This window comes from Marmota marmota, unplaced genomic scaffold (assembly GCF_001458135.2).
Source record: "Marmota marmota marmota unplaced genomic scaffold, marMar, whole genome shotgun sequence".
Taxonomy (NCBI): domain Eukaryota; kingdom Metazoa; phylum Chordata; class Mammalia; order Rodentia; family Sciuridae; genus Marmota; species Marmota marmota.
The window spans coordinates 755,042-776,287 of record NW_026000153.1 but is presented as its reverse complement, the minus strand read 5'-3'; the positions used below and the strand labels follow the sequence as shown (position 1 = coordinate 776,287).

Here is a 21,246-nt window from a genome sequence, read left to right as displayed (position 1 = left end):
AGGGACTTCTCTGGCCCTTCTCCCTTTTTTCTGGGTACCAGGGATTCAACTGAAGAGCACTCAACTGAGCCACATCTCCAGCCCTATTTTGTATTTTATTTAGAGACAGGGTTTCACTGAGTTGCTTAGCACCTTGCTTTTGCTAAGGCTGGCTTTGAATTCATGATCCTCCTGTCTCAGCCTCTCAAACAGCTGGGATTACAAGCGTGCACCATTAAAAGGTGCTAATCTTATTCTTGGAGTTCTGTTTTCATGGATTTACCAAAAGTCTTACCTCCTAATTCTACCACCTTGCAGGTTAGATTTTTCAGCATATAAATTGGGGGTGGGGGGGGAGGTACACAAACATTCAGTGTGTTGAAGAATTTTTGGTGCCTGTAACAAATGGAATGAAATTGAAGGATGAACTCTTATTACATGCTCTGTTTTCCAAGGCTGGGTTATTTCTGGTCTGCATGTCCCTTTGATTGTTTTCTTGGTCGGATAGAATTGGTGCTTGTGAAGTAAAGCTCTGGTTGACAGCATTTTGCTTCTCAAAATATGTATCCTGGAGGAGCAGGACAAGGGCAGCAGTGGTCTCCAAGCCCATCACCACCTCCCTGGATATCATTCAAAGATGCTTTGTGGGTATTTTGTTGTTGTTGTTGTTGTTGTTGTTTTTTTGGACTCTTACAGAGTTGAGGTGCATTAGAAATGCGTTTGTCTTAGGTGGATTTAGCTACATGTGATCAGCAAAAACATAACACTATGGAGAATTTTTGCACATGGTTTTGCTCTCTGACCCTCTGTTCTGGAGAAATAAGATACAGGACACACAACTGCTGCTTCAGTTAGTGAGTGCCCACATGCTTCTCAGCTGTACTGAGAACATGTTTAAAGATGCATACTTTTTATATCACATGTCCCTAAACCACCAGCCAATAATCTGATCTGGTGTTAAACTAAAGAAATGACCACTTGTTCCAGTGTTGGCAGAAAAATTGGCTCATTTGGCCTCAGTGAGGGATGATGTAGAAATGTGCTACCTTCCTTAGAAATGTGAGTGACTTTTTTAATGCTGTGTTTTGAAAGTTTTCAAACATAGGATATGCTATTTTTCTGTCTATGTACCCAGCTTTTAAGATTATTGTTACTCTTTTCTTATTTCATTAAACTATTCATTTACTTTTTATGAGAGGATGAAGTATTTTAAACTAATTCAAGGGTGACTGGTGACATAGAAAACTTGCCTTACATTCTGTTATAAAACAAAAGAGTTAGGCGTATTAGTTTCCTATGGCTGCTATAACAAATTACCGCAAAGTTGGTGGCTTAAAAGAACAGAAAGTAATTTTTCTCCAGTTCTAGAAGCCAGGAGTCTGAAATTGGCCTCAAGGATACCAGCAGGGTTGGTCTTTGCCTTTTCAAGATTGTCATGGTTATGTCTTCTTCGGCTCCTATGTGGTCTGTCTTCCATCTTCAAAAAGCATCCATTCCATTCTCTGCCTCTGTTGTTACAGTGCCTTCTTTCTGACTTTGACAACTCTTCTTCCTGTTTTTTTTTTTTAATATTTATTTTTTAGTTGTAGTTGGACACAATACCTTTATTTCATTCATTTGTTTTTATGTGGGCTGAGGATCGAGCCCAGGGCCCCACAAGTGCTAGGTGAGCATTCTACCGCTGAGCCACAATCCCAGTCCCCCTCTGCCTGTTTTATAAGGACCCGGTGATTACATCAAGTCCACCCAGATAATCTTATGTGATCTTCCCATCTCAAGGTCCTTTTTCACAACTGCAACAGCCCCTTTTGTCATGTGAGTAACATTCATGGGTTAAAGGGATTAGGTGGATGTATTTGGGACCATTACTCAGTATTCTACAGTAGGAATAAAGTGTAGCCAGCACTTCAATGTCAAATACATGGTAGCAGTGAGCTGAGTGAGGTGGCATCTGCCTGTAGTCCCATCTACTTGCGAGGCTGAAGCAAGAGGATCTCAAATTCAAGGGCAGCCTCAGCAATTAAACCCAGTTTCAAAAAATAAAAAGGACTGGGGACTTAGCTCAGTGGTAGAGTGTTCCTGGGTTCAATCTCTAGTTTGGCGGGGGGTCGGGGGAGCGGGGGAGAAGTATGGTCACAACCCTAAGGGTGGGTGGAGATTCTAACAAGGAAAATTATAATTATAAAGTTAAAGGTCTTCAGAACCCACAGAATCTTTCTACAAAATATGTCTTGTTATTTTGCAGAGTACGGGTATAGCATTCCCAGCAGATAACAAGTTAGGAGGAGGCACTGTTGGTGTAAAGCCAGTTAAGAGCTGATGCCCCAAGACCTGAGAGAAGAGGCAGCTGCAGTCAGATGTCAGTTTGAGATGGTTTGTGCCTCAACTCAGGCTTGAGTTGACAGCTGACAGCACAGTGCTCTCATGGTCCTAATGCTGTTTTACCCCACTTCCCTCAACCACCAAGTTTGCGACTCCTCTGTCTCTGCTTCTGCCTTATTAGTCTTTGTTGAATTATTTGAGTGCCTACTGTGTGTAGCGGGTAAATCTGCTGCATGACTCAGCTTTGATATTTTATCCAAGTTAGCTTCTCTAGCCCCCACAGGACTAAAATAAAACATTGTGATTTTTATGAAGAGTTTCCACAGCCTTGTGCATATATTCTCCATATAAGCCTGGAAATTTTTTTTTTTTTTTTTAATTTTTTGAGGATCGAATCCAGTGCCTCAGGCATCCTAGGTTAGCACTCTACCACTGAGTCACAACCCCGGTCCCTGGAGAATATGTTTTTATAAAACATTAAGGCAGAGGCTATAATGTTTCTGTGTCCAACCATTAGCAAATACCAGAATGGTGGCATGGGGAGAATGAGGACTTTGACAGTTTCCTACTGTATGTGAGGTGTTGGGCAAAGGAACTTAGCCATAAAGAGCCCCTTTTCCAACTGTGAAAAGGGATTAGCAGTGAGGTCCCCATCCTCCCCCCTTCCCCAGGGTCATTGTGAAAACCAGCAGATAACACAAGTGCCTCACCTGGGCATAGTATAGCATATTATGAATTAATACACTTCTTCGGGGCATTTCTCCTTCCTTTGGTGGAAATTCTGATCCTCTACTGTGAAGTACTTTAATTCCTCAACCACCTTTCTCTCCATTTCAGGATTTCTTGGGTGTTTTCAAAGTAAGCATTACTTTGTTCCTTTTGTCTTTCTTAATTCCTACTGAACCATTTAGCTCTCAGCTGAGGGTCATTCTTCTACAAAGCCTTCATTTTCCTGCCACACCTGGATTGGGTGTATCTCCCATGTTTTTTCTGTGCTTAGCCCTATGGCTGCACTAAGCATTTTATATTTTTGTTTCTTTCACTGACCCTAAGCTTTGGGGACAGTTGTGTCTTTCCCCATGTGGTCTTCAAAGACCCAGAAAAATGCCCAGAGTGGACTAGCTGATCAGTGTTCACTCCCTGAACTGTTAACTCTATCATAGGTTATTATTAGTTTTTTAAATAGCTCACTGAATTTTTGTGTGTGGGGATGGTAGGGAGAGTCAGGATAAGAAAATAGAATGTAAACTTGTTGTGCCAGGTCATTGTGTTTCATTAATCTAGAAATCAATTACTGAATATCTTTTTTAAATAATCTGTTTTCTTTTTTGATGGAGGCAAATGGAAATCTTGGTGCAAGCTGTGTTGGCTCTTCACTATCAGGGAGTAAGTATATTGGAAAGGTTATCTTGCAGGTTTTTAAATCTTTGTTTTGTGTAGTTCAGGCTCCTTTGGTTGAGCTTTCTAATACTTTATCTTAAATTTAACTTTCTTTTGGAGGAAGTTCAACTTCTTCACTAGTGGAAGAAAGGAGTTGCAAAGCAGTCAGAAGCATCAGTGAGTGGGGCTCCTTCTGGCTGCTATTGAGCAGGCTGGGCCCCCAGATGCCGGCCTCATTATGGTGGATTAGTGCTCAACCCTCCTGAGCTCACACCCATCATTATTCCACGTTCTCCTTTCTCAGCAAATCTGATGCCATCAACTCTGAGCGTGTTCTTTGCATTTCCATGACTCCAGGATTGTGGAACATGTGAAGTTGCCCAGCTGAACAAATATTTCTGATTTCAAATAATCTGATTTCTTTCCCACAGAAGATACGACTTCATCTTGCTCGTTTCTTTCTTGCTTAACTAAACATGGGCAAGTCTTCCATCAGTCACAGCTTTGTTTCTGTATGGTAGGAATTTTATCCTGACTTGCTGTGTAATTAATGTTTGTTTAAAAAGAAGACCTTGGCTCATATGCTCCCCTTTGCAACTAGAGACAGAGCTTGTAGTACATGGTAGAGCCTGTGTTACTTACTTTCCAGGTTTGGTTTGGTATAAGGGTCACCTCTACCTTGCTGTATATTTTCTGAGCCTTGATTTTACCACTGACATTTTATTCATTTTCAACTCTTAATTTCCCTGGCTTTATTTTTCTGTCATGGATATTTAAAAAAATCTTGTGGTGATTGTAAGTTGCTTCATCCTTTTGGGAGTAGTTATTTTTTTTTTTTTTAGTTGTGCAGGTTTTCCATAGCTAAAAGACCTTGGTGTATGAATTAGATGCTTCTCTACCTTTATAAATCGATAGCTCTTAACCATTTTTTAAAAAAATCAAACAATCTATATTCACATCTGAAAACAATTATGACATATATGTATAGGATATATTGGTTATTCAGTCTACCATAAAACCTTGAAAGCATGAATGGATTTATGTACCTCTCATAATAACTTTGTGGCCTCTCAAGGATCTATTCCATGGAGAAGGGTCACTGCTTGGGAATTGGAGGTACTTTTTATGCCCTGCTCTTTTCTCCCACAGGAGGAGAGCTTCTCCCACTGAGCCTGGATGAAGCCTCAGAATCCTTCTCAGTGCTCCACATAATACAACCAGTTGTTTGAATCTGGCATATGAAATGAACATCATTGGCTTCCTTTTAAGTGTTTGTTTCACTTTCTATGAATTTCTGTTTAGTTCAGTCCCCTGAGAATGTCTGCTATTTCTTTCATATACAGAAACCCTCCCAATATGTGGAGAGAGTCCACAGGCATTGCATTGTTTATCAAACAATCCAGATCACACACCTGTCCCTCCTGTGTTCTACTCCCTGGCCTTCACAACTGGTGTCCCTCTGGAGGCACAGTTGCTGAGTCTCTACCTTGATTTTGTATTTTTGTAGGGAAGCTGTGCTGTTTAGGGGAAGCAAATAAGTTTTGTACATTTTAATCTGAGTTCACGGGTATTACTGGGTATGTATTTATTAATGGAGATTTACTGGGGTATTCAGGTTTTTTTTTTTTTTTGAGAGAGAATTTTAATATTTATTTTTTAGTTTTCGGCGGACACAACATCTTTGTTTGTATGTGGTGCTGAGGATCGAACCCGGGCCACAAGCATGCCAGGCAAGCGCGATATTGCTTGAGCCACATCCCCAGCCCCGTATTCAGGTTTTAGTTATTTTACATGCTTAGAATTGTTTGTCTCCAAACCTAAATGTGTTGAAGAGTGAGAAATAAAGTGGTGTGTAATGAATGTTCACATCAAAAGACAAAAATCATGTTGGTTTTCTTGTTCTGTTTTCAACCAGGTTATGAATTGGTTTGTCTATGGGTGACAGTCAGTGCTTTTTAGTGATTTGAAAGTTTTGAAATCTTTTGAATGAAACATTTCTTTTGGTGATAGTTGTTTCTGAGGAAGGCACCTGCAGTTCATTGGTTATTATGATAAAGTCCCAGTTTTGTGTTTTGTTGGGCTGAATTCTAAAGAATTAAAAAGATCAGCATGGGCTTCCAGGAAGATTAGATTGTTCATGAGGGGGAGGGAGAGACGGACGATTGATCCTAGGACCTTGTGCATGCTAGGCAAGTTCTACAACACTGAGCTACATCCACAACTTCCCCTTTTGTTCTTTTTAGATGTACATGACAATACAGTGTATTTTGTCATATACATTACATGGAGTATAACTTCCCATTCTTGTTGTCCATGATGTGAAGTTATACTTGTCGTGTATTCATATGTGAACATAGGAAAGTTATATCTGATTCATTCTGTTGTCTTAACTATCTACCCCTGACCACCCTTTTTAAATTTTTGAGACAGTCTCACTAAGTTGTCCAGGCTGTCCTTGAACTTATGATCCTCCTGCCTCAGCCTCCTGAGTAGCTGGGATTATAGGTGTGCACCAACACACATGGTTGGTTTGAGGGTTTTTGAAAATCTTTCTTCTTTTATGATATAGGCCTTTTGGTACTGCTTTTACTGTAGCCTGGAGATTTTGGAGTGTTGTGTTTGTTTTCATTTGTTTGAAGAAAATTTTTAAGTTTCCTTCTCAATTTCTTCATTCCTCCAATGGTTGTTCAGAAGCATGTTTTTGTTGGTTTGTTTTGTGCCCTAACATGGTCTTTCCTGGAGAATGTTCCATGTGCTGATGAGAATAATGTTTTTTCTGCAGTGATTGGATGAAAAGCTCTAAATGTCTACTAGGCCCATTTGGTTCAGAGAGTAATTAACTGTTTCTTTGTCAGTTTTCGTTTTGAATGATCTGTCCATTTCTGAAAGTGGGTTTCCATTCTATTATTACATTGGAATGTATTCCTCCCTGTTGATCAATTAATATTTTATATATTTGGGTACTCCAGTGTTTGGTGCATATATATTTAGAGTTATATCCTGTTGGTGAATTTACCCCCTTTTTATTATATAACAACCTTTTCTGTTCTACCCTACTGGCATTGAACCCAGGGCCTCACACATGCTAGACAAGTATTTTATTATGGAGCCACACTCCCAACCCCTTTAATTTTTATTATTTTTTGGTCCTGGGGATTTAAACCTGGGACTCTTTACCACTGAGCTATATTCCTCAGGGTCCTTCTCTCTACCACCACCCCCTTTTGGATTCAGGGTCTTGATAAATTCCTGAGACTGGCCCTGAACTTGCAATCCTCTTTCCTTAACCTCCTGAGTTGTCAGAATAAAGGTGTGTGCCACCATGGCTGGCTTCCTTTTTTTTTTTTTTTAAATACCAGGGACTGAACCCAAGGGTGTTTAACCACTGAGCCTCATCCCCAGCCCTTTTAATATTCTATTTAAAGACAGGGTCTCCCTGAGTTGCTGAGACTGGCTTTGAACTCGTGATCCTCCTGCCTCAGCCTTCCAAGCCACTGGGATTACTGCTGTGCTCCACTGCACCCCGTGCATGACTTCCTTTATATTTTTATCTTGAAATAGTCTTACTAAGTTACTCAGGCTATTTTCCAACTTGCGATCCTCCTTTCTCAGCCTATTGAGCTGAGACTGCTGGTGTGTACCTTTGTGCCCAGAAGATTATTTTAAAGAATTTGAAATTCAGCAGATAAAGAAAGAAGCCTATTTGGAGATTTCCTAATCTGACTAAAGGCAGAAACTGCTGGGAGTGAAGCTGGTAAGTTCCTTTCCTAAGAATTTTATCTTTGGTCTGGGGGGGGGGGTGGGAGACTGAGAATACCCCTTGCTCCTGCATAAACAAACATTGCAAACTCTTTACGTCCCTTTGTTCCTAGAAGCCCACTTGTTCCTCCCATAGGTGTCTCTTTCCCCACCTTCTCTCCCTAAGCTAGGTGAATCAAACCCCATCTTTACCAGTTTAGGGGGCTGTCTTGCTATACACTTCTATGTACTTGCGAAAACATTTTAGTTTTTCTCCTGCATATCTCTCTATGGCCAGTTACATTTGTGAATGCCAACCATTGTGCCCAAGTGAGCAAGGGGAAAAGTTTTCCCTCTCAGTGCTTTCTTTGGTCAACATCTAAAGGTTGAATAACTAAGTCATAAGAAAGATGCATATTTAATGTTCAAGAAAATTCCAAGTTGTCCTGGAAAAGTAGTTGTACCATTTTATGTTTCCATCAGCAGATTCAGTTGTTGCCAATACTTGGCATTTTAATCTTAGCCTTTCTAATAAGACTGTAGTATGCTTAAAAATACATTTATTTATTTATTTAATGTGGTGCTAAGGATTGAACTTAGTTCCTCACCAGTGCTAGGCAAGCTCTCGACCACTGAGTTACAACCTCAGCCCCAAACTGTAGTATCTTAACAACTGTTGATAATGGCTTTATTGAGATACTCAAAAATCACTATAAAAACACACAATTCAGTAGTTTTTCAAATGCTCACTAAGTTAAGGAATATCACCACTAATTTTTAGAACATTTTCATCACCCTAAGAGCAACCCTAAACCTATTCTCACTTCTCACTTCCTCCTCTTTCTGGCCCCTGTCAGGTGCTAATCTTCTTTCTGTCTCTGTGGTTTTACCTGCTCTGGACGTTTCATGTGCTGTAATGGAATCATCTGACATGCAGGCTTTTATGGCTGGAATCTTTCACTTAGTTAATTTTGAAAGTTCATGCATGTTGCCGTATAAATCAGTGCTTCATTTATTTTTTTTTAAATGAACTTTTTGGTTTAGAGTAATTATCAATATATTTAAAAAAAAGACAACCCTGTTTTCAGATAGTAGGGGATATACTCCTGACCCAATTTCTTGTGTTATTAATTTCATATTTTAGTTTGCTGTATTTGTTACAATTAATGAACCAACATTTGTTGTATATTGTTTATGATAATCTACAGCCATCCTTTATTCAGGTTTCCTTAGTACCTACCTAATATCCTTTGTTCCAGAATCCTACCCAGTATACCATGTCACATTTAGTTGTCATTGTTTCTCCTTTGGCTCCTCTTATCAGTGGCAATTTCTTGACTCTCTTTTGTTTTTGATGATCTTAACAATTTTTTAGGAGGAGTAGTCAGATGTTTTGTAGAATTACATTTTGCCCCTTAGTTGGGATTTGGCTGAAGTCTTTCTTGTGATTAAACTGGGTTGATGAGTTTTGTGGGAGGAAGACCTCAGATATAATGAAAATTTAATATTATCATGTCAAGGGTAGATTGCTGTCAACATGACTTACCACTTCATATTCATCTTGATCTCCTGGATTGTTCCACTGTAAAGCTACTCCTCCTGCATCCTCCGTACTAGGCTCTTCGGAAGTAAGTCACTGTGCACAGCCCATACTTGAGCTTGAGTGGGGAGTTACTCTCCACCTTCTTGAGCAGAGTAACTACATGAATCATTTGAAATTCTTCCCACGATAGTTTGATTTTATCCAATCATTCAGACTTGAAAATACTTGTTTTGTACCTTTGGTTGTAATCTAATACTACTTTACTTGGCTGTTCAAATTGGTCCAGGCTTGACTTTTGGGAACTCTGTTGGCTCTTGTGTATCTTTGGTGCCTTGTGGCAGTTAGTTTTTCTTTTGAATATTTCCATACTTGGGCACTATGAGGTGTTCCAGGATTATTCCCTAATCAGCCTTTTCTCTAAGGAACCTGGCTCCTTTTATTGGAGAGTGGTATTGGGATGCAAGGTCAGGGCAGGCGGTGTGTGAGCATTGCTACTGGGGTATCATTGCTTCTAGATACTCTCAGCTCATGGAGAAAATCCATGTTTATACACCAACCTATGTGCGTGCGCACATGTAATTATCTGCACCTAGATTAAGCTAAACGTGACTTCATATTGATACTTCGTTCCTCTGGATTGCTAAATTTCTCACTAAAGTGTGGACACACCACATTTGCTTATCAGGTGCCACCGGTGGTAGGCAGTTGTGTTTTCACGTTTTGGTTATTGTGAATAATGCTGCTATGAACTCTTGTGTACAAGTTTTTGTGTGGAAATGTTTTCAGTTTCCAGAATTGCTGAACCACGTGATAACCCTGTGTAATATTTTGAGGAACTGCCAGACAGTTTTCCAAAGTGGTTGCATCATTTTACAATGTTACTTGGAATGATGGGTGTTAAAGTTTCTGCACATCCTTGCCAACACTTGTTACTACTGTCTGTTTGGCCATCCTGGAGGGCAAATTGATTTCATTAATTTGCATTTGCCTAATTAATAACAGTGTTGAACATTTTTTTCCTCTATGTATTTGCTATTCATATTTTTTGATGAAATCTGTTAAAATTTTTAGAACATTTTAAAATTGGTTTTCTATCATAGAGTTTAGAGATTTCTTTGTATATTTTGAGACAAATTTTTGTCAGACATGTTTCTAAATATTTGCTTCCAGTCTGTTGCTTCATACTTTTTTGGGGGGTGGGGAGGGTGGGTGGTACCAGATATTGAACTCAAGGCCACCTGACTGCTAAGCCACATTCTCAGACCTATTTTGTATTTCATTTAGAGACGAGTTTCTTAGTGCCTCTCTGTTGCTGAGGCTGCCTTTGAAACTCACTATCCTCCTGCCTCAGCCTCTCCAGCTGCTGGGCTTACAGGCCTGGACTACCACGCCCTGCTAAGGCTTCATACTTTTGTTCAGTGTTTTTCAAGGAACTTCGGGTGAAAAAAAAAGAAAAAGAAAAATTTTTATTGATTTCATTTGTAAGGCATGTCAGTAGAGCTTGAATGTCAAATTTTTGAAAAATTTAAAACTTTCTAGAATGGACAGTTTGAAGCTGATACAAATATAAGAAAATAGTAAAATGAATGTACTTATATCTTAACTAATTACCATCCTGTGGCCAATCTCATGTTCTCTATATCTACCACTTTCTCCCTCTATCAGATAATTTTTAAATGAATCTTATATAAACAATCTTATTGGTAAATATTGTAGCACATATTTGAAAAGGTACAGACTTCTAAAAACAAATTGTCATCATATACAAAAATTATTATAAAATGTGAAAAATTTTCAAATATTTGTTGTTTCACATTTTAAAAAATAGTTTGTATCAGTGTCCACATAAGTTATACATTTTGCAATTGTTTATTTATCTTAAACCTCTTCACTTTCAAGTTCCTTCTGCTTTTATCTCTTCTCCCTCACTTTTTGGTGCCAGGAATTGAACTCGGGGGGACACAACCACTGAGCCACATCCCCAGCCCTATTTGTATTTTATCTAGAGACAAGGTCTCATTGAGTTACTTAGCACCTCAGTGCTGCGGAGGCTGGCTTTGAACTCAATGATCCTCCTTGCCTCAGGCTCTCAAGCCACTGTGATTACAGGCAATCGCCACTGCACCCAGTTTTCTTTTTTTTTTTTTTTTAAAGAGGGGGAGAGAGAGGGAGAATTTTAATATTTATTTTTTAGTTTTCAGCGGACACAACATCTTTGTTTGTATGTGGTGCATGAGGATCGAACCCGGGCCGCACACATGCCAGGCGAGCGCGCTACCACTTGAGCCACATCCCCAGCCCCATCAGAACACTGCAAAGCTACACAGCTAAAGGAGAGAGCGCAGGAGTACAGGCAGGTGTGGGGATGCAGCTGTAGGGAAAGGGCAGGTACAGCACCGTCAACTCTGCTTCGCTGTCGATTAGAGAAACCTGGGGAGAGCACGAACGCAGTCCCCACTGCCACAAATTATGCAGCCGAGTTTCCCACATTTAGGGAAATCGCAGGGGTCAGCACCTCCCAAGTGCAATGGAGGAGCCTCGCCCTGGGAAAACCACCTGGGTGATCGTGGTGTTTCCGCTGTCAGGTAAGTATTGCACCCAGTTTTCTTTGCCCTTTCTTGAAGAAACTGATTAGGAATTTTTTGTCCTGCCACATTTCTATTAATTGATTTCATTTCTGTAGTGTAGTACACATTCCTTAGGCTTCCATTTCCCTGAGAATTGGTAGGAATATGCAAAGCAGTGATCTCAACCTTGATGGCATGCTACAATCACTTGGAATTTCACAATTTCTAATGGTTAGGCTATGTACCCCCTGCCTGGTAAGTCAACTTCTAGAGTCAGGACTGAGCTTTCCAGGAGACTGTGCTGTACTGCCAAGGCTGAGAACCACGAAAGGCTGGTTCATTTTCATTCCCTCCACTCTTTGTCTGTAAGCAAGAATACTTTATAGACAGTAGCATAGACTTCTGTCAGGGATCACATATCTGGTTTTCTCCTTGTGTAGTGTTAGCATCCATAGATTTATGAGAGATTTGTTATTTCATAAAAGGAAGGCAGAGAGGTCATTTTCCAATTATGTTGACGTGTTGAGACACTTGTAGAAAGAGAAACTTTTCCAGGTATGCTACTTGGTTTTTGTGAGATTCATTTCTTATAAGAAAAATAAGATTAATGTTTGATAATATAGTAGTAGATGGATAGCATGCCTTTATTTTATTTACTTATTTTTTTTTTAATGTGTTATGCTGAGGATCGAATCCAGTGCCTCACACATGCTAGGCAAGTGCTCTGCGACTAAGCTACAGCACCAGCTCAAGAAAAATGTAATATATTTTTAACTGCTTTGAGACATAATCCACAAACCACAGAGCCCACCCATTTTAAACATACAATTCAGTGGTTTTTAGAATGTATCCATAGATAGATATCACCACAATTTTAGAATATTTTTATTTTTGTCACTTCAAAGTAACACTGAGCCTTTAGCTATCACTATCCTGACACCTGCCTCCCATCTTCCAGTCTCTACAGATTTACCTATTCTGTGTATTTCATATAAATGCAATCAGATAATGTGTCTTCATGTCTGGCTTCTTAGCAAAATGTTTGAAAAATTCTTTCCCATCATAACATGTACTTTATTCCTTTCTGTGGCTGAATAATACTGAATTATGTGGTTATAGCACGTTTTGCTTGTCTATGTATTACATTTGGGTTGTTTCCAGTTTTAGGCTATTACAAAGCTCCTATAAACATTCATGTGCAAGTGTTTGCGTGTGTGTGTGTGTGTGTGTGTGTGTGTATGTGTATACATATTATTTTTTAAAATTTCTCTTAGATATATACCTAGGAGTAGAATTGCTATAACCACATAGTAATTTGTTAAATGTTTTGAGGCCCTGCAGACTGTGTTTCTAAGCACACCATTTTACACTCTTACTTGCATTATATGAGGGTTCATATATCTCCATGCCCTTTGCCAGTACTTTTATTTGGCATTTTGATTGTAGCATCTTAAAAGGTATATAATAGTTTCTAACTGTAGCTTTGGTTTGCATTTTCCTGGTAACTAAGTGAGGTGTCTTCATGTGCTTGATGACAGGCGACTTTTCATGTGCTTATCTGACCATTTTCATGTCTTCTTTGCAAAAATACCTATTCAGATCCTCCCCGACCTTTTACTACGGTTGTCTTTATTTTTGAATCATAAGAGTTCTTCATGTATTCTAGACACAAGTCCCTTATCAGATATGTGATTTGCTTGTTAGTCTGCATGTAAAGTGAAAATTCCTAATTTTTGCTCTGTATTTGCATCAGTATTCATTGTATGTATGTAAATAGTTGGTATTAAAGCCTTGTTCATCAAAGTGTTCATGTTTTTTCTTTTAATTTTTAAATTTGTTATAATTAGTTATACATGACAGTAGAATGCATTTTTGACACATTGTACACACATGGAGCACAACTTCTCATTCCTCTGGCTGTACGTGGTGCACAGTCACACCAGTGGTATAATCATAAATGTATGAAGGGTAATAATGTCTGTCTCATTCTACTGTCCTTCCCATTCTCATTGCCCCTCACTCACCTCTGCATAATCCGAAATTCCTTCATTCTTCCCTACCCACTTCCCTGCATTATGGATCAGCATCCCCCTATCAGAGAAAACATTTGGCCTTTGGTTTTTTGGTTTGCCTTATTTCATTTGGCATCATATTCTCTAGTTCCATCCACTTACCTGAAAATGCCATAATTTCATTCTTTAAAGCTGTGAGTAATATTCCATTGTGTATATATACCACATTTTCTTCATCTATTCATCTGTTGAAGGGCATCTAGGCTGGTTCCATACTTTAGCTATTGTGAATTGAGCTGCTATGTCACTGTAATATGCTGATTTTAAGTCCTTTGGGTGTAAACCGAGAAGTGTGATAGCTGGGTCAAATGGTGGTTCCACTCCAAATTTTCTGAGGAATCTCCATACTGCTTTCCATGGCAGTTGCACCAATTTGCAGTGCCACAAATACTTAAAAAATACTTAAGTATTTTTATCATGTGGGAGATTAGTGGGCTTGTTATGGGGTTCTAGAGTTTTGATCTTGCTATTCAAATTATCATTAATGGGCAGAGCCACTGTTGTTTAATCACAGAAGGGAGAGCAGTTGTTTGAAAAGTGCCTGTGTGAGTTGAATTATGGAGGTGGCTGAGGGCATACTGCTGGTGAATTTATATTTCACAGAATTTTTGATTGTGATTGAAATTCTGTGCTTGAACTTTTCCATTTTGTTTTTGGTTTTTATTTTATTTTTTTAGAAATTTTACTGTTTCTGTCTGGAAAATATAAACGAGGCAAAATTTTTCTTATGTAGTATGGTCAATACTACATAAAAAGGGAAAACTTCATCTTGAGAAAAATAAATTGAGATTAAATTTCATTTTACTCTAAAAGTCTATATGGTTCTTTGAAAATGGGGAAGTAGCTCTTCTGTGAATCTGTTTTTGTGGCTTTCAGAGATAATGACCTGTTTTGTATGCATTATATAGTGAAGTTGTGGTTTTGTTTTTGTGATACTGGGGATTGAACTCGGGGCTCTTACACATGCTACGCAAACATTGTAACCTAAGATACGCCCCAGCTCCACAGTGAGGTTTAATGAACAGTACAGTATTTTATCTTTGCCCGAGGATCATTGTTAGTTTGTTTGACTTTTGTAGTAGGTTTCAAAAATTAGCCTTTATTGAGTATCAAGACTTTTTAAAAAATTTCTGCTTATATATGATTGTAATGAATCACCTCATGTACCCTTCAACCAGCCTCAACACTAACCAACTTTTTGTGCTTCTTGTTGATGTGAAGAATCATTTTCTATATGAAATGGCAACTTTCTGAGAAATGCATAGTGTGTCACCCCTAATGAGCATTGGCTTTAGAGTTCATAGGGTGGGTCCAAATCCAGAATCCTTTCTGTCTTTGCTTCCTGACTGGGCAAGAAGCCTTTCCTCTTTGAAGCTCAGTTTTTGCATCTTGAAAACAGGGTTAATATCTACTTTGGAAGATTATTTGGATGATTAAGTGGGATAATGTGTGTGAACGATCAAGAGTGTGTGGTGGCCATGGAGCCCTGATGCTCAGTACCCTTAACTGTTCATGCTCAACCTGATGGAGAACACTTCCCCAACATAGCCCTCTTTCAGCAGGAAGCAGCTTGGAGATGGCAGTGCACCTTTTTTCCCATAGAATTGGAATGTAGAAATTGACAGTGGGGAAATGTAACAGTGGTCCACTTCATGCTTTGAATACAGCCATTTTTACTCTAGGGGGTGGGGGGATTGTTGGTGGCTAGTTACTGTGTATGGGTGTAGAGGATGCTGGATGTGGTGAGATTCTCCATTGCCATGTTGGATTCCCAGAGTCTTTAACTGAGCTACGGCCTGTTCCACATACAACAGTAAAGTACAGTCTCATTTAGACACGGGCAAGTTAATAATGGCTTGTTCACTTATACTGATATGAACCACTCTGGGTTAGGTTTAAGGTACTCACTGTGGACAGTGAGAGGTATATGAATTCCGTGGGCTGCTAACAGATCCCCACAAATGGGGAGGCTTAAAAAACAGAAGTTCATTCATTCACAGTTTTGGGGACTAGAAGCCTGAAATCAAAACATAGGCAACCTGTCTCTTGGCTGGTTGCCAGCAGTCTTTGATAGTCCCTGCCTGGCCAATAGCTACACAACTCCATTCTTAGCATGGTCACTTTGTGTTTTTTGGTGTGTTTCTGACCAAATTTCTCTCTTAAAAAAGATACCAGTCATTGGACTAGAATTACACCCTCAGGTACTGGTGGATATGAATATTCAACCCTGTACCAACTGTTAACCCAGGTTAACAGAGGTACAAGACCCAAAGTGTGTTCTTAAAGATCCAGCCAGAAGGAAATCGGTGGGGAGTGCATGAGAGATGAGGTTGTATAGTAACATTGACAGTAGGCTTGAACCTTATTAATTTCCATTAATTTTCCCCCCTTAGAGCCATGGGAAGTCTAAAAGGTTTTAAACTCAACTCACATAATGTAGTAGGTGCTCATTGTATTCAGCGATGAACATTAATTTTGAAACAGCTTTTCTATATTAGAGGAAATTACCAGGTTCTGAATCTCCCAACCCATCTAGAAACAGATACTCAAATCCCTGTGTCCCCACTCCCTATGGCAAGACATCTGACCCTGGGTTGGCCTCTTACATGTATCTGTGTAAGAACTGGACTCACTTGTGAGCAATAAAAGATGCATGATATGTGGCTAGAATCTATGCGGTTGTATATAATGAAAGTGATCAAATAGAAGTCACAAGAGCATACAGGATCCAAATCGCATGTACTAGGAGTAGTGAGTTGTAGACAGAACTCTAGCAATCTCCACTGTTGGGGATGGAAGCAGGGGCTTGGGGAGAAGTAGTTTGAAGAATAAAAATTAATTTTTATTAATTTTGTTCTGCTTTAAAAAACAAAAACAACAACAACAACACTCTTTGTGAATTTGGTTAGTAAGTAGAACCTCTGCGAAGTCAGCTTGCCATCTTAGCATGATTTCCTAAAAAGTTTGCAGCTAATTAAATTGACTTCTAACTGTAACTCCTCCTTGGCTATTGATGGATCGCTGTGACTTATTAAAACCTTAAAACTACTCAAGCATGCCTGCTTCCAGTCCCAATTCATTAGTGTCATCCAAATCGGTACTCAGATCTTTTCTAAACAGCATGAAGCAGGATCGTGTTACAATCTGAGGGGTAAGATCTGGGTGAAAAGCTGCTCAATAGAATTTTGGACCAAAAACAGTCGTCATGGGCTTAATTAAGCAGTTTTTAAGTACAGCAAATATAGCGTGACTGAGTGCTAAGTAAGACTTTCATCTCTTGAATACATACTGTGGAGACTGAGGGCAATGGTGGGGAGTGTGGGAAACCCTGTTTTGCCCCGTAGAACCTCGTGGTTCCACCAACTAATTTCAGAAGAAGAAAATTCCAAGAACGTTAGTATGAACTCCTTTTGACATTCGCTTGGTAATGTGTGATGACTCATCCCTCCGCTGTTCCAAAGTCACGGAACTTCTTAGGAAATAGATGGCGATCGTAAAGGCCACCAGAGGAACTCCACTGACTTTTTGGTCCTTTGTCTACTCTCCTCCGGCTCTCAGACCTTGTCTTGGTGGTTGCCCAGCAAATGCTGCAGTGTGTGAATGTAGTGAGCATCTTTCCTTCCTCTGCCCAAGCCCCAAATAATTCACACATTTGACCCTGCCTGTGGTTCAGTTGTCTCTCCTGGGAGAGCCTTACGGTTGGGAGAGAAGACAGACTGGGAATCCCAGCAACTTGAGAGGCTGAAGCAGGAGGATCACAAATTTGAGGAGGGCCTCATCAATTTAGCTAGACCCAGTCTCAAAATAAGAATAAAAAAGCAAACAAACAAAAACTGGGGGTATAACTTGGTGGTAAAGCATCCCTGGATTCAATTCCCAGTTAAAAAAAAAATGGCGGGATGCAGTGGTGCACCACCAAACAGGGCTAGGGATGTGGCTCAGTGGTTGAGTGCCCCTGGGTTCAATCCCCAGTACCAAAACAAACAAAAAGGAGAGAAGAGGGGGTGGCTCACACCTGTAATCCAGTGGCTAGGGAGGCTGAGGCAGGAGGATCACAATTTCAAGGACAGCCTCAGCAATTTAGCAAGGCCCTAAATAACTCAGTGAGACCCAGTCTCTAAATAAAATACAAAAAAGGGCTGGGATGTGGCTCAGTGGTTAAGTGCCCCTGAATTCAATCCCCCCCCCCACTACTGTACCCCCACCTCTCCAAAAAGGAGAGAAGAAATTTCTGTTTTCTTGGCGTTTCCTTTTTTCTTTTGGCATTCCTTATTTTTGGAAACAATTTGTCTAATCAAAGTTAGTTGTTTGGTTTTATTTATTTATTTTTCCTCACTAGAAAATTATATGTTCATTGGGAAAGCGATAAGAGAGAAAGTGTTTTTCCCCCCGCAGTGGTAATGTTATTAGAAGCAGCCCCCCCCCCACCCCCCCGCAACATGCTCAGGTCATGTTGTATATATAGTTGTATATCCTGTCAAATTTTAAGCTTGCTTTTTTTTGCTTATGAAAATTAAGCTACAATTGTTATACCATGCCATTCACTCTTCTGAGGCATGCATTTCAGTGGTTTTTAGTGTATTCACAAGATTAGGACCATCACAGCTAATTCCAGAACACTTTTATTACCCCCCAGTGACCCCAGTCAGTTGCCCTTCCTCTTATCTAGTTTCTTCCCAGACCCTAGGAACACTAACCTACTTTCTATCTATAGATTTGCTTTTTCTGGACATTTAATATAAGTGGAATCATACAATATGTGGGCTTTTGTGCCTGTCTTCTTTCAACATCTTTGGCTGCATCTTCAAAGAAGATGTAGCCATATTTTAGCATGTACTTTATTCATTTTCATGGCTGGAAAATATTCTATTGCATGCATGTAGCACATAACATTTATCTACTTTTCAGTTAATAGTTGTTTCCCTCTTTTTTCCTGTTATGAATGATGCTGCCATGAAGATTGTGCGCTTGTGTACCTAGATTTTTCAGTTCACCTGGCTGTAGACCTGGGAGTGGAATTGCTGGGTGATAAGTAATTTTTGGAGGAACTGCCACACTGTTTTCCAAATGTCGTCATTTTAATTTCTTCCCAGCAAAGTCTTGAGGGTCCCAGTTTCACCATAGCCTTTGCCAACCACTTGCTAATCTCTGGCTTTTTGATGATCACTGTCCTAGTGGGTATGAAGTCATATGTCATCTGTGACTATGATGACGAGCATTGTTTCACATAAGATGAAAGTCCCTTTTATGTGTAATATAATATATGGTTTACAAATACTTCCATCCAGTGAGGTGTCTTTTCATTTTCTTGATAACATTCTTTGAAATATAAAGGTCTCACATTTTATTTTAAACAGCTTTTATGGTACTGGACTCCATAAGTGTTTATAATGGTTGTTTGTTCTGTTTTATGTGTATTTTTTTAATGGTAATTTTCTTAACCATTTCTCATTGTTGGCCGTATAATTTTCCATTTATCAGTCCAACGGTTAACATAGCCATGAACATATCTGCATAAGTTTTCATCTATATTCTTTTTTTTTTTTTTGAGGGGGGTAACTGAGATTAAACTCGGGGACACCTGACCACTGTTGCACATCCTCAGCCCTTTTTTGTATTTTATTTAGAGACAGGATTTCACTGAGTTGCTTAGTGCTTTGCCATTTCGAGGCTGGCTTTGAACTTGTGATCCTCCTGCCTCAGCCTCTTGAGTCGCTGGGATTATAGTCATGGGCCACCGCGCCTGGCTCACCCTCATTCTTGAGGATTTCTTTAGTGATAATTAAATAGGAATGAAATTAGTGGGTCAAAGGATAGGAGTGTTTTGCAGTAGGAGTGTTTGGCTGCTGCTTTTTTATTGTTGTAAGATGTTTTGGAGAGATGGACCTGGTAACACTTCTGCCAGGGAAGTGCAAGGCTTCCTTCAGTGGCCCCTTGTTAGACTGCACATTGGCTCTGATGCTAACCACCGTCCTTTGGGCCTGTTGGTGTCTTTGTCTGTTTATAACTGGAGCAGTTGTTTTTCTAAACTGTTGGTGTGTTTTAAGGGTAGTTTTACCCTTACCAGAACATGTATTTTCGTGGTCTGGTATTCTTAGTTATACCTGTTACAAGTGATACCACCAACCCTTTATGTTCAGTCCAGTCCTGACGGCAATCAGAGACTCATGAGTTTCCTTTTTTCCCTTCATCTAAGTGTTTCAGGTATTTTGTTATAAAGCCATACAGAGCCAGAACAACTACTGCACACCTAAAGGACTGATCGATTGATCGATCTATCTATACCAGAATTGAATACAGGAACGCTTTACCACCAAGCCACGTCCTCAGTCCTTTTTACTATTTTGAGACAGGGTCTAGCAAAGTTGATAAGGCTGGCCTCACTTGGGATCCTCCTGTCTCAGCCTCCTGAGTTCTGGGGATTACAGGTGTGCGCCACCACTCCTAGTAGACAATTCATTTTGTTACAGACTTGGGGCCTCTCAGGAAACTGAAGCAGTACACCCCCACCCCTACCACCACCACCCTGCTCAAGTAAAAAAAGATCTCAGAAGCCTTTCAGAGTAACAGGCATGAATTTATTGAAGGGATAGGAAAAGGGAAAGGGACACTCTCTCAAGGGAGAGAGTGGGTCCTCTGTTCCACCTCCTGACTTTTGACCAATAGCAGGATGAAATCAGACTTTCAAGTTCCCATGCCATGGCAACTCCAGGTCATTTTGGCCCATGCTGACCTGTTCTAATAGGACTCTAAACCATTACAGTCTTACAGATTTTATGGTTAAGAGAAATTATCCTTATCTCCTTGAGTTTTGGGATCTGGTCTGAGAAAAGAGTCACAAAATTCCCCCCTTCAGAGAAACTGAACAACATTATCTTGGGCCTGCATTTCTCCTGTAGTTAATAGGTAGTTTGCCGAAGAATGTGACATATCCTGTCCACTTAGGCCAGGCAGGGCTGCAGGTAAATTGCTTCTTGGAAAAGAAAGCACGTGGGGGTCAGCACTGTGGGCCCATTTTGGAGAGCTATTCTCTTAACCTCATGTTCCCACCATTCATACCTGTCTGTCCCCTAGCAACTTGATCAGTGCTTTTACCTAGAATAATGTTGGAATCACAATTAGACTTTTAACCTACCTTTCCCCTTTTATCTGGTGACATGTTAGCAGTCTGATGTGATTATCCCTGTCTGTCTGCTACAGGAGTAAGTTAGCAAGCTACTGAAACTGCTGTTTGATTCTTGGATTCTCCAGCCTCTTGTCTTTTCATTTGGTGCTGAGGCTTGAACAGTGCTGTCCTAACTCTTTGATTCCTCCTCCCAACTGTGTGGTGTGTTACATGGTGGGGGGACCTTGTGACTTAAGGAGTCGGAAGAAAAGGTAATGAAAATAAATTAATAGCTGGTACAGTGGACAACTTCCATGTGGCAGTTAATAAGAAGTTAGGTTTGTATTTGCCAGCGTGGATTGATCACCAGGAAATCAGATGGAATGGTGGTGGTGGTGGGGAGCCATGTGGGAAATGCTGTGTTTAAGCAAGTTACTTAAAGGCTACCCCAGTTTATGCATCTGTTCTGAGGATAATAACCCTGTTTGGAGGAGTAAATAAGTATATGTAAGATGTGTAAGACACTACTTGATACCTAGT

At 39.9% G+C, this 21,246-nt stretch overlaps 1 protein-coding gene and 1 non-coding gene across 2 annotated transcripts in view; one reads left to right on the top strand and one right to left on the bottom strand.

The window, feature by feature from the left end:
- The window catches only part of Igf2bp3 (insulin like growth factor 2 mRNA binding protein 3), a 143,653-nt gene that overhangs the window by 69,999 nt on the left and 52,408 nt on the right, over positions 1-21,246 (top strand). The gene's annotated exons all lie outside the window — the stretch shown is intronic.
- On the bottom strand, positions 11,393-11,555 carry LOC125611566. Its single transcript, XR_007341779.1, has one exon. It is a non-coding gene; the product is annotated as a U1 spliceosomal RNA (small nuclear RNA).